The sequence below is a fragment of the Sarcophilus harrisii genome, chromosome 1 (genome assembly GCF_902635505.1).
Source record: "Sarcophilus harrisii chromosome 1, mSarHar1.11, whole genome shotgun sequence".
NCBI lineage: Eukaryota > Metazoa > Chordata > Mammalia > Dasyuromorphia > Dasyuridae > Sarcophilus > Sarcophilus harrisii.
Genome location: NC_045426.1, coordinates 231,102,222 through 231,116,354, shown reverse-complemented (window position 1 = coordinate 231,116,354; position 14,133 = coordinate 231,102,222). Strand labels below are relative to the sequence as shown.

Below are 14,133 nucleotides of genomic sequence, written 5' to 3'. Positions count from 1 at the left end.
TTAGTGAACAGTCTCTGATCAATATGTACTTAATCTGTAAGTTCTTCACCTTTCCACACAATCAGTATCCCAAAGAGATCATAGAAAAGGAAAAAGGACCTACATATGTAAAAATCTTTATAAGAGCCCTCTTCAGTATTAGATGTTGAGGGAATGTCTATCTATTGGGGAATGGCTGAACAAGTTGTAGCATATGAATGTGATAGAACACTACCATGCAGAGATAATAAGCAGACAGATGTTTGAAAAGCCAGGAACGATTTGTATAAACTGATAGGACGTGAAGGGAAATGAGCAGAAATCAGGAAAATGTCATACACAGCATCAGCCACACCATGTGATGATCAACTAGGAGCTGGCAACTCCTCTTGTTAGTGACACAGTGATCCAAGCCAAGTCCCATGGACTGATGATAAAAAATGTTATTCATATCTAGATAAAAAACCAGCTGAACTCTGAGTACAGGTCAAAGCATATTTCTTTCACTGACTTTAATTATTTCTTTTTTCTTTTTTTTAGTGTGACTATTATTTTTTAATTTTATTTTGTTTTAATTTTTTAATAACTTTTTATTGACAGAACCCATGCCAGGGTAATTTTTTTACAACATTATCCCTTGTACTCACTTCTGTTCTGATTTTTCTCCTCCCTCCCTTCACCCCCTCCCCAAGATGGCATGACTTTAATTATTTCATGACTTTTTTCCCTTCTGATTTCTTTCTTCTTTCACAATTGTAACATAGGGATATATGTGTTATGCAATTGCACATATATAATCTATATCAAATTGTGGACTATCTTGGAAAGAAGGGAGGTAGGAAAGGAGAGAAATTTGGTACTCAAAATCTTGTAACAATGAATGTTAAAAATTGCCTTTCCATATAACTGAGAAAAAAATAAAATACTTTTAAAACAAAAGAAGAAATACTCCAGCATATGCAATGCCTCTTCTAACAAAAGGAGAAGCTGCTCCCTAAAGAACCAGAGATTACTTTCCCTGAATGGAGCTTGAGAGAAATGCTCAAAAGCTTCCACAAAGAGGAATCAGGGGTCAGTCTTCTTGGAATTGAGGGGCCAGACAATTCTGATCTGAGAGTTAGGTGTAAACTCCAGTGGGGATTGTAGCTCATTACTATGCAAGAAGGACCAAGGTGGGAACTCAGTCCTAGAGCAGAGTCTAGGTGTAAACTCCAGTGGGGATTGTAGCTCATTACTATGCAAGAAGGACCAAGGTGGGAACTCAGTCCTAGAGCAGAGTCTAGGTGTAAACTCCAGTGGGGATTGTAGCTCATTACTATGCAAGAAGGACCAAGGTGGGAACTCAGTCCTAGAGCAGACCATGGAAAGACTCTCCAAGCTCAGGAGTTCTCACCTTTGGTGGGTGGAGTCAAGGCAGGGCCAAGTCAAAGGAAGACATATAAAAGCCTCCAGCACCTCAACCCTGACATCTTTTTCTGCCAGAGCTCCAGGGAAAGAGCCAGCATTGCCTCTCCTGAGAGGAGCATCTGAGAAGGGAGGAACTGAAAGCCCAGAGACATGGATGTCAAAGATTGCCTTAATTGAAGATCTCCGAGCAAGTCTCACTTGCCCCATCTGCTTGGGCTACTTCAGAGATCCAGTGACTGTCAATTGTGGCCATAGCTTTTGCAAAGGCTGTCTTAGACAGTGCAGGGTGGGAGCCCAGGAAACCTTAGCCTGCCCAGAGTGCAGAGCAGATATCAATTATGGCAGGGACCTGGTGAGCAACAGGAGCCTGGAGCAGCTGTCCATCACCACCAAAATGCTCAGACCTCATCTAATGCAGGCCCTTGTGGGCCTGAGCACCTGTGAGAAACATGGAGAAAAGGAGAAGCTCTTCTGTGAGCAAGACCACAGACTCCTCTGTGATTCCTGCTCCTTAGCCCCAGAACACAAGGATCATCAAGTCCTTCCCTTGGAAAAGGTGGCTGCCAAGGCCAAGGAGAAGCTCTTGGAGACACAGAATGTCTTAAAAAGGAAAGAAGAACGTCTTCAAGAGGCATGGGGCCATACCATAAGGGCAGAGGCAAGATGTAAGAAGTATGCCCTCAATTCCCAACACTTACTTAAGTCTGAATACGACAAAATGCATCAGTTCTTACAGGAGGAAGAAATTCTACAATTACAAGATTGGAAGCAACAATTGAGAGACAACATGGGGAAATATGAGAGGCACAAAGTCAAACTGTCACAAGACATCCAAAGTGTGCAACGAGTGCTACTGGAAGTGAAGGAGCATTTGGAGGAGACCCCCTCAGAAATGCTCCAGGGTATGAAAGGTACCTTGGACGAGAGTGAGAAGCTGCTCCATCAAGAGCCAGAGGTTGTCTCTGAGGACTGGACCATCTTTCCCATCACTGGTCTGAGAGAAATGCTCCTGACCTTCTTCAGGGATATAACTCTGGATCCCGAGACAGCCCACGCTCATCTCGTCCTGTCTGAAGACCTGAAGAGCGTCAAGTACACGAGCGTCCCCCAGGACCTGCCCAACAATGAAGAAAGATTTGTCCATTTGCTGATCGTCCTGGGGGCCCAGACCTTCACCTCAGGTAGACACTATTGGGAAGTGGAGGTGGGAGAAAAGACAGAGTGGGAAGTGGGCATCTGTGAAGAGTCCATCAATAGAAAGTGGAAGCGCTCCCCGTTCCCTGAGGATGTCAGGACCCTGGCTGGCTGCAGACATCAAGATCGTTTCTTTCTATGGAATTCACAGGATGGCTATTATCCAAGCCCACCCATCCACAAAGTGGGCATCTTTCTGGATTATGAAAGGGGACACATAGCATTTTACAATGCCATGGACAGATTTCTTCTCTATAGCTTCCCAAGCAAGGCCTTTGAAAAGCCTGTGCGACCTTGCTTCTCTCCCTGTCTTCCTGATGAAGAAATCACCCCCGGATCTCTCATTATATGCCCCAGGAGTACCCGGTAAATGCCTGCCCAATGATCATCCTGATTAGGAGTTACCTTCCTTTTCAAGCAACGAAAAACCACACCTGAAATGCATCTCCCATTACAACTCACATCAATCAAGTATTGGAAGATGATGTTTTAAAACATTGCTCCCCAGGAATTACTTGTTACTTGCTTGTGTGTACTTGCCACCAGAGATCAAGCAAATGAACTGTTTTTTTGTATCCGGAGAAGAATGCCTAGAAGAAGGGAACCTGAGGGCAGTTCTGTGCCAGGAGAAGCTCCAGTAGACAAAATACATCTTAAAGAAAAAGAAGACTTTCCAGTTGCACTAGACAAAATTTTTGTTTAATTTGAAAATTGTTTAAAAATGCTTTGGATAACCTATATCATGTTGCTTACTGTCTCTGGGAGGGGAGAGGAAAGGGAAGGACGAATAGAATCTGGAACTCTAAGAGTTAAAAACCCCAATGAATGTTAAAATGTGGTGTTACATTTAATTGCGGAAAATAAAATATTGAAAAATATAATAAAGTTTAGTGTGTTTTCTAGAGCCCCCAAGTTGTGATCCCAACCCCAATGAATGTTAAAATGTGGTGTTACATTTAATTGTGGAAAATAAAATATTGAAAAATATAATAAAGTTTAGTGTGTTTTCTAGAGCCCCCAAGTTGTGATCCCAAAATGTATTGTAGAGCCCCTATGCTGCAGGGCCAAAATATCCCATCCAGACCAGCTCTCTGGAGGACCCCGGGACCAGCCTTGGTCTCAGTGGAGGAGTGATGAGGCACATGGATGGTCAAACATAGAGTCTGTTTATTTCAGCTTCCCTTCAGCCTTAATAACCTTAGTGAAATTACATCACCACAGCACCCTGGGCATGTGCTAACTATAGTACCATTACATCACCACAGCACACTGGGCATGTGCTAAGTATAGTACCATTACATCACCACAGCACACTGGGCATGTGCTAACTATAGTATCATTACATCACCACAGCACACTGAGCATGTGCTAATACATCTTTTGCTGCAAGTATCTCTATTTCAAGTACAACACAGGTTGTCTTGCCACTCTCCCTCCCCTCCACTTCTTAGGAAGGCTGAGAAGCCCCAAGGGGAGAGGAGAGCCCAACCAGACATGGTCAGCTAGTTCCCTCTGGGCTAAAGCTTCTTTTGCCTCACTGAGAGTTATCCTACCATCTGTACCTCTCTACAAAAAAATACCAGTAAGAACACAAATACACTGGAAAATATAAAATCTTTGCTCCTTAGCTTAATGACTTTCCTTCACTTTCTCTTCCATTTCATCTCCACAATACACACAAAGATCATTATCTCCTTTTTCCTATTAGTCAAGACTGCTTTTCTTTCATGTTCATGAAGTATAAAACTCCTATATTTCATCATAATCTATGTCATTCCAGCTCTATGACTTCTGGTTCCTGAATTTACTCATCTTGATGCTGACCTTCATTCTCTCTGCTCCTTTGTTTTTTAACAGACAATCACTTATGCTTTCCTTCCTTCCCTAAACTGATCCCTTGGTAAACCAGTTCAACTCTTTAAAAAAAATTTTTCAACTCAGTTTCATTTTCATTTTCATTTCCAAAACCTCTCCTTCCCCTTAACCATTGAAAAGACAAAAGAAACAAACAAACAAAAAACCTTCTTATGATACATATGAAATCATGCAAGATATTTCCTCATTTTGTTCAGTCATTTTTCAGTGGCATCTTACTCCTGGTAACCTTTATTTGGGATTTTAGTGCTACTCCTTTGAGATGGATAGTTGAAGGTAAAACGAGTTTTTACTTCTTTTGTAGTAGAAAAAATCCCCATCAATCTATGGGGAAGAGACATTTTACAACAATTAGGATTACAATTGAGTACTTCAGCTTTTTAGGCAGGGCTGCTGTTGAAGGCCTGCCTGCACTCTCACCTGTTCCCATTCAATGGAAAAGTAATGCACCAGTAACGGCAGAACAGTAGGCCTTTGCCAAAGAAAAAATTCAGGCCCAATTGAATATAGTATAATAGCATCTTGACCAAGGACACTTAAAACCTTCTCTAAGTCCTTGGAATTCCCCTGCATTTGTTGTAAAAAAAGAAATCTGGAAAATGGAGGATGTTGACTGATTTAAGAAAAGTAAATGAACAGATGGAAACTATGGGAATTCTTCAGCCTGGACTTCCATCTCCTACTCAGTTGCCTAGATAATTGGCCTCTTTGGGTTATAGACATTAAGGATTGTTTCTATTCTATCCCTCTAGATAAGGAGGATATGAAAAGATTTGCCTTTTCAGTGCTCAGCATTAACTTAGCTGGGCTGAATGGACAGTTTTGCCACAGGGAATTAAAAATACCCTACTATGTTGTCAAATGTATATTGCTGCTGCTCTTACTCCAGTAAGAAAAGCATTTCCAAAAGTTATGCTATTACATTACATGGATGCTATATTGGGATCTGCACCTGAGGAGCAAATGTTAGAAGCAATTTCTACAAAAGACCATAGAAACACTAAGGTACTATAAATTGCACATAGCTCCAGAAAAAGTTCAAAGATATGCTCCTTTTCAATATTTAGGATATGAAGTATACCCTAAGGTGCTTACAGTACAAAAACTGTCCTTAAGAACAGAGAAGCTAAAGACCTTAAATGACTTTCAGAAATTGATAAGAGATATGCAATGGATATATCCAGTATTAGGCTATCAATTACAACTGCTCCTTTGTTTTTTAACAGGCAATCACCCCTATATCACTTATGCTTTCCTTCCTTCCCTAAACTGATCCCTTGGTGAATCAGTTCAACTCTTTAAAAAATTTTTTTCAACTCGGTTCTATTTTCATTTTCATTTCCAAAACCTCTCCTTCCCCCTAACCATTGAAAAGACAAAACAAACAAATGAACAAAAAAACCTCCTTATGATACATATGAAATCATGCAAGATATTTCCACATTTTGTTCAGTCATTTTATTCTATTATGTGACATTTTAAGGAGAGATGGTGTTTTAAATTCACCACGCCAGTTTATAAAAGAAGCTCAAGAGACCTGGAAAGAAGTTGAACTGGCTTTATCCAATGTGGTTCAAAGAGTCACTCAAAAACCCTTGGAAATATCAGTTTTTGCTACAAAAGAGGCACCCACAGTAGTTCTTCATCAAGGAGACAGTGGGATAGAGTGGGTGAACCTCCCAGCACAACCAGATTAAAGCCTTATTCCTTACCCAGTGCTTGTGGCTAGGATTTTATTAAAGGCCATTAAGAGAACAGTACAATTATCTGGGATAAGACCTGACAAGATATACACCTTTTATAAAAATGCACAAATTAATGTATGCTGTGAAACCATACTGGCAAACTAGAGTGGCAAATTTTATTGGCCATGACTCCAAATTTTACACATGGGTCTCCATTAAAGATAACCAGACTATTACATAGTTGGCCATGGATTCTTTTTTTTTTTTTTAAATTAAATAACTTTTTATTGACAGAACCCATGCCAGGGTAATTTTTTACAATATTATCCCTTGTACTCACTTCTGTTCCGATTTTTCCCCTCCCTCCCTCTACCCTCTCTCCAAAGATGGCAAGCAGTCCTATACATGTTAAATAGATTACAGTAGATCTTGGATACAATATATGTGTGCAGAACTGAACAGTTTTCTTGTTGCTCAGGGAGAATTGGATTTAGAAGGTATAAATAACCTGGGAGGGAAAACAAAAATGCAAACAGTTTACATTCATTTCCTAGTGTTCTTTCTTTGGGTGTAGCTGCTTCTGTCCATCCTTGATCAACTGAAAAAAATCCTTGATCAAATTGAAAGTTAGATCTTGTCTTTGTTGAAGAAATCCACTTCCATCAGAATACATCCTCGTACAGTATCGCTGTTGAGGTATATAATGATTTCCTGGTTCTGCACATTTCGCTCAGCATCAGTTCATGTAAGTCTCGCCAATCCTCTCTGTATTCATCCTGCTGGTCATTTCTTACAGAACAATAATATTCCATAACATTCATATACCACAATTTATTCAGCCATTCTCCATTTGATGGGGTTCCACTCAGTTTCCAGTTTCTGGCCACTACAAACAGGGCTGCCACAAACATTTTTGGCCATGGATTCTTGAAGAAAAAGTTTCTAAAGTTCCTCTTAAAGGACCAACTATTGATGCTTTCAGCCTTGAGAGACTTACATGAACTGATGCTGAGTGAAATGAGCAGGACCAGAAGATCATTATTTACTTCAACAACAATACTATATGATGATCAATTCTGATGGACGTGGCCCACTTCAACAATGAGATGAACCAAATCAGTTCCAACAGAATAGTAATGAACTGAACCAGCTACACCCAGGGAAAGAACTCTGGGAGATGACTATGAACCACTACATAGAATTCCCAATCCCTCTGTTTTTGTCCACCTGCATTTTTGATTTCTGTCACAGGATAATTGTACACTATTTCAAAGTCCAATTCTCTTTATACAGCAAAATAACTGTGTGGACATTTATACATATATTATATTTAACTTATACTTTAACATACTTAATATGTATTAGTCAACCTCCCATCTGGGGGAAGGGGTGGGGAGAAGGAGGGAAAAAGTTGGAACAAAAGGATTTGCAACTGTCAATGCTGAAAAATTACCCATGTATATATCTTGTAAATAAAAAGCTATAATAAAAAAAATAATAAAAATAATATTATAGAAGGTAAAAAAAAAAAAAGGATCAACTATCTTTACAGATGCATTCAAACATACTATTTGTGCTGTATACTCTTGTGGCTTAATTATAAAGAGAGTAGTCAGAACTCCTTTTCAGTCCACTCAGCAGAATGAATTGTATGCAATCATTTTAGCTCTTACTTATTATCCAGGAGATATAAATATAATATCTGATTCGGTCTCTTCAATAGGTGTGGTACAAAGAATTGCCACAGCCCAAATAAAATTTGCAGCCTCTAATATATATCAGTTCTTTAAGAAACTTCAAGAGCAAGTGAGAAAGCATCCAGGTAAGATTTATATCTTGCATGTCCACTCACATAGTGGACTTCCAGGTCCTATTTTTGATGGAAACTCAAAGGCAGATAGCTTTCTAACCATGTTGGCCAATACTCCTTTATTTCAAGAAGCCCAAGAATTTCATTCTAAATATTATCAGGTTGCTTGAGTTTTACGTTTACAATTTGGAATAACGAGAGGAAGCTAGGAGCATAGCAAAAGCCTGTACAGCTTGCCTTCCTTTCCACACTGCTACACTGCCTCCAGGGAAGACCCCTTGTGGTTTGAGACCCAATGAAATTTGGCAAATGGATGTGACCTATTATAAATCTTTTGGTCTCCTGTCTTTTATCCATGTTGTGGTAGACACCTTTTCAGGATTCACTTTTGCAATACCAGCAGCAAAAGAGACAGCCCAAGTCATCACTGAATTCCTTATCCAAGCATTTGCAATTATGGGTGTGCCACAAGCAATAAAAACAGATAATGGACCTGTGTATATTTCTAAATATTATGCACACTTTTGTGCACAATATCAGATTTTACACACCACTGGCATACTTTTTAATCCTCAAGGACAGGCAATAGTAGAAAGGAGAAACAGAGACATCAAGACACTCCTCCAAAAACAAAAGAAAGGGGAAGCCACAGGTTACCCTAGAGAACTTCTAAATCTAGCTCTTTATATTATTAACTTCTTGATTTTTGACAAAGATGCATGGCTCCGGCAGACAGGTTTTATAACCCACTGAAAGGGCAGTGTCCAGTGCGAGCAATTCCACTATCTTTAGATAATCACCAGGTGATGTGGAGAGACCCAGAAAGTGGTGAATGGAATGGACCAGAGAGGTTAACTACTTGGGGGAGAGGGTTTGCTTATATCTCCACAGGTAGAGAAGGAATCAGATGGGTGCCAACAAGCCATATTCACTTTGTTCATTGGAAAGAGACGGAGTAGACCCTTGAAACAAAGAAGAAGAACCAAGAAACATCAGGTGGTTCTGTAGCTGACTGTGCCCACACTGAAAGAGCCTGGCAGTTATGGCATTTGACTCATGGACATCAAAAATTGTTAACGAGACTGATGCAGGACTTCAAAACCCTCAGGAATCATTGGAATCCCTGACACATGAAGTGATGGACAATAGATTGGTTTTGGACTATCTCTTGGCTGCTGAAGGAGGTGTATGTGTGATTGTTATTTACATGCCCTCCTTCTAGGACTTGTAGACGTATAATTCCTCATGTTGATTCATGTTGCTTGTTACATCACTGCTAACCTGTGCTTTATTGCTATGTATTTGTGTAATACCTCCCATGCTGATGGGATACCTGTTTCAAGTATGACCCTTCAATCCAGAAGAAATATGCTAACGATATCTGGTTTGGTATTCTCACCTTCCTGAGAAGTCAGGGAGGGTGTGACCACCTGTGTTCTTAAACAAAAGAAAGTGGGAGATGTAGAGGGTCAGAACTCTGGAGAAGTGTACTTGAAACAAGATGTTAATTCAATGGAATTGATGAGATAATGGATTCTCTAGTTAATATATATCTAGTATAATATAATGATATAATCACTTTAGTTTAATATAATGATGCAATCACTTTAGTTTGATATAATGATATAATCACTCTAGATTGGCTTATACTCAGTATACTGTGATGATATAATTGTAATAGGGTATTTAAGGGCTTAGAGAACTGGGAAAAAGTCAGACTCAGACTGAGACTGGTTGAGACTGGCCAACTGTCAGACTGCTGGAGGAGACTGGGTCAGACTATGACAGACTGTGAAGGAGACAATAAAGACTTTGTACTCTATTCTTGTCCATCCTTGTGGTGACTATCTTGCTAAGACCGAGGCCCTTCTAGCGGATCTCCAGAAAGCTAGCTTGAACTTTACAAAAACCTAAATCATGAAATGGTAGAGGTATACCTGTATAATGTTTGTGTTATGGTAGACTTATTTCAATAGCAGTAATATATTCTCTAACCAGAACAAGTTATTGCATAACAACTGGCTTTAGAATAGTTCACATCCAGACTATCTGATTTTCTGTGCTACCCATAAGCATACTCAGAGTAGAAAATAGAAAGCCTCTTGCCTTTTTTAGATCTGTTGAGAAAAACTGCCCCCTTCCTACCCCCACAGAACAACAATTCTGCCTCCCTGATTAATAAAACACAAAGATAAGGACAAAGCTTGAGGAGCTAGGCTTGAAGGGCTCTGGACTTAGTAGGGAGCCTAGACAGAGTTATTCAGACCAATTTTGATTTCAGTAAGAAATGCCTCTTAAATTGGGCCAATCTGCATTCTATGGCTACTCAGTATATTTAATGCTACATATGACCTACATGTAGACTATGTCATGATCAGTTCTCACATCTAGAATGGTTGCCCCCTGGAAAGCTCTCCAGAGATTATATTGATATCACTGCAAAGTGATATCTCTACAAAGAGTAAGAGTAAGGGAACTAAATTTCATGTGTCATTTAGAATGAATTTGGATTTACAATCCCTAGATTTAATCTTTATATGCTGAAAATTTGGGGCTAATTGCCTTCAATTTTGTAAATTATAAAAGAAGGAGCCAGGATGTCATTTCATTCAGGTAAGGAGACAGCATGTTTATCACGGTACTGTCAGTCAGACAAGATAGTTTTTTGCAGAGGACAAATAAAAAGCAACAGATAAGAGATTTTATGGTTCCACATTCTTTAGCTAGTTTTAAGTGGACCCTCAGTTGTGACTTATTAGTTTCATTGTAATAGGAGAATTAGGGCATCTAATGTGGAATAGTAGATGGAAGGTAGATCTTGGAGTCAGGAATGCCTGGACTCAAGTTCTGTTTATGACATGAAGTTGATTGTGGTCATAGGCAGATAAATGATAAATATTTAATAACCAGGTTTTTTAAATGCAGGTCAAGAAAACTTTTAAGCTTAATTTGCATTATTAACATTTTTTCTATCATTTTCTTAAATCTAAACTATCAGCAAAACTATAAATCAAGTCCTGGTTTCCAGAGTTTGCTGATTTCTTAAATATAAATAGGTAGAAAACATTAAATAATACAATTTTCTAGGTGAGTTAAGATGTATGTAAACCATATTTTAAAAAAACTATTGGCTCTTTTTTCCTCCTTTTCCCTCCTTCTATAGATTATAACACAAGTTAAGAAATATTGAAGGGGATTTTTAGCCAAAGCATCATGTTGCTATAAACCCTATTTCTACTCAAATAAGCTTTTGGTAATTAAATGTATTTTTTATGTTTGTACAGGACTCACATTTTAATTGCACTGACTTTGCCATATGTTTTGCAAAATCATCACTTTGATTAATAGTTAAGTTACTTGTAAATAGCAGTCATTTCTGCTTGGGCCAGAAATCCTGAGGGTCTTTTCCTCCTAGATTCATTTATTTATTTAGATTTGGGAGGGGGGAACTAGGTAAAAGAGGAGATTCTTTGCCTCAAATGCTACCCAGCCTTGATCACTGAATAGATGAAGCTTCAGTCAAAATGAGACCTATTGATAACCTTACAAGGTCTCCCACTGCACCCAGGGCCATGTCCAGTCATCTTGATCTATATCTGGTCACTGGACTCAGATGGCTCTGGAGGGGAAAGTGAGGTAGGTGACCTCCCCCAGCCTTCCCCCACCTAAATCCAACTCACTTGCATGTCATGGCAGCACTTCCCTGATATCATGGTCCTCTTGGAGAATGAAGGACAAATAACAATAACAAGATGTTCACACTGAAGAATGAACCATCAGCTCTGAAAAGCCAGTTTGAGTTGGCTCTAGCACATCCCTACATAGGCAAGCCACTTAAAGTATAATTAAATTACAAACAAGTTACCCTTTTTAAAAAAAATTAACATTTATGTAGCACTTACTAAATGCCAGGTAGTGTGTTGAGCACTTCACAATTATTATCACATTTGATCCTCACAACAGTGGGAAATAGATGAGGAAACTGAGGCAAACAGAGGTGTCCAGGATCACACAGCTATTAAATGTCTGAGATCACATGTGTACTCAGATTTTCCTACCTCCAAATCCAATGTTCTATCCACTATGCCACCTAATGGGGCAGCAGATTGCAGGTGGATATCAAATGAAATTACTTACGTGAAGTACTTTGCAAACAAACTTTTAAGTGCTATAAAGTGCTAGCTCATCATTATTAGCGTCATCTACATTGATAGGGAGAACCAAGTTTCCCACATACTGATGAAATTATAAATCTAGACTCCGCCAGAGGAAATGAGATTTTTTGTTTTTGCCTGGGGTAACTTGTTTGTAATTTAATCCTAGAGAGTAGTCTGTAGCACATAGTTTAAGTAGCTTGCCTAGATAGAGATGTGCTAGAGGACCATGTCTCAATGTCTCATCTTCTGCAACTGTTTCCTACTGAAAATGGGGATAGAGCTGAGTCATCCTACAGGGTCCCAATATGAAGGGCTCCTGAGCTTAGAGAGGGGTCAGGAGCTGATTGAAGCAGCATCCAGTGGGTTCTGAGTCAGGTCCCTGAAGCTGGGTGATACAGCTATAATTGATCAAAACCTAAAAGCGGGGATTAAAGTAGTTTGAGATAGAAAGACCAGTATATAAAATGGACTGGAGAAGCCAATATAGGTCAGCCAGCAGCATCTTTTATGGCTTTGTATGGAATAGAGAGAGATAAGGTGAAGAACTTACAGGAATGTATGAATTCTTTTTCTGTATTTTATTTTCATTATTTCTGTGTTTCCCCTATGACCTGTATAATATGTGCAGGCTCATATTTACTTGAGCCTTGGCCAGCTAGAAACATATTTTCTTAACCTGAGCTGATGACATTTATCAGTATTTGACATTTATCGATTAGCTGGACCACTTCTCTGCTTGATTAAGCCTGAAGGTCTGATTTTCTGGAAAGAAAGAAAGAAAGGAAAGAAAGAAAGAAAGAAAGAAAGAAAGAAAGAAAGAAAGAAAGAAAGAAAGAAAGAAAGAAAGAAAGAAAGAAAGAAAGAAAGAAAGAAAGAAAGAAAGAAAGAAAGAAAACTCCTCTTAATTAACTCTTGTTTTAGGGTGATTTTTTTATCAACAGCTCATTATTTTCTTTTGTAGAACTAACTTGGTCAGCTGATATGACCTTTCTCTAAGTCTTTGTCACTATATAGAAATACAATTCTATAGGTTGCTCACAAAGTGCTGGGCTTGGAATCAGGAAAATTTGAATTCAAATTCTGTCTCAGACAATGAACTAGCTGTGTGAGCCTCAGCAAATTACTTAATCCCATTTCCTCAGTTTCCTCATCTGTAAAATGAGCTAAGAAAGAAATGGCAGTATCTATGCTAAGAAAACCCAAAATGGGGTCATGAAGAGTTGGATGTGACTAAAATGACTCAATAACAACTTGAAAAGTCCCCCAGTGAGTGAGGGAAAGGCAAACATCTTTTCATTTGCCAAGATCATCAAAAGACAATTTCTTAGTCTCTCTTTCTTAAAAATCATTATCACCATAGGCACAGAAGAAAAGAATAATTTAAAAAGATAAGACGATATGGCATAAGTATAGGTTCCAAGTTCATTAAATTGACAGACATGTAATTGGAATGTCAGTCTTATCTGTTGTAGCCAATTGATAGCAGTGATTTCTAACCAGATCCTCCCCCTCCAATGTTTCTACTGATTTCATGAAGCAGCTTTGGGTTTGATTTGGGTTTAGGCTTAAGAAAATGATGGAGAGGTCTTTTTTGTGAGGTCTTAGCAACAAAGTAGCAGAAGGTGAAACAATAATTTTCCTAGACCAAGCCAAGGACCCAGCTCAGATTTAAAGCTTCAGGATTACATCAGGGACTTAAACTCAGAATCACAATGGCAAAGAAAAAACCTAGATCTTGCTCTTTTCTGTATAGTGCCTGGCACATAGTAGACCCTTAATAAGTACTTGTTGACTGAATGACTCTGGCACCATGAGTCATGTGCTCTTGACTACAGGTAGGGGCTCAACTCTCAGGGATCCCTGTGTTGTTTCCCTACATGGGATGAGAGAAACACAAATTTAGCACCATAATATAAGTTTGGAGCAAAAATGCAGCTCTCTGCAGAAGATGGGGTTCACCAGAGGAAGGAATTTCATGGCTCTCCAGAAATTCTGATATTTTTTCCTGCAGAAAAGGATCTTAACT

At 39.0% G+C, this 14,133-nt stretch overlaps 2 pseudogenes; one reads left to right on the top strand and one right to left on the bottom strand.

Moving 5' to 3' along the window:
• LOC100927493 overlaps nt 1-14,133 on the bottom strand; it is a 49,674-nt pseudogene that overhangs the window by 24,811 nt on the left and 10,730 nt on the right.
• Nucleotides 1,541-2,950, top strand: LOC100913399 (annotated as a pseudogene).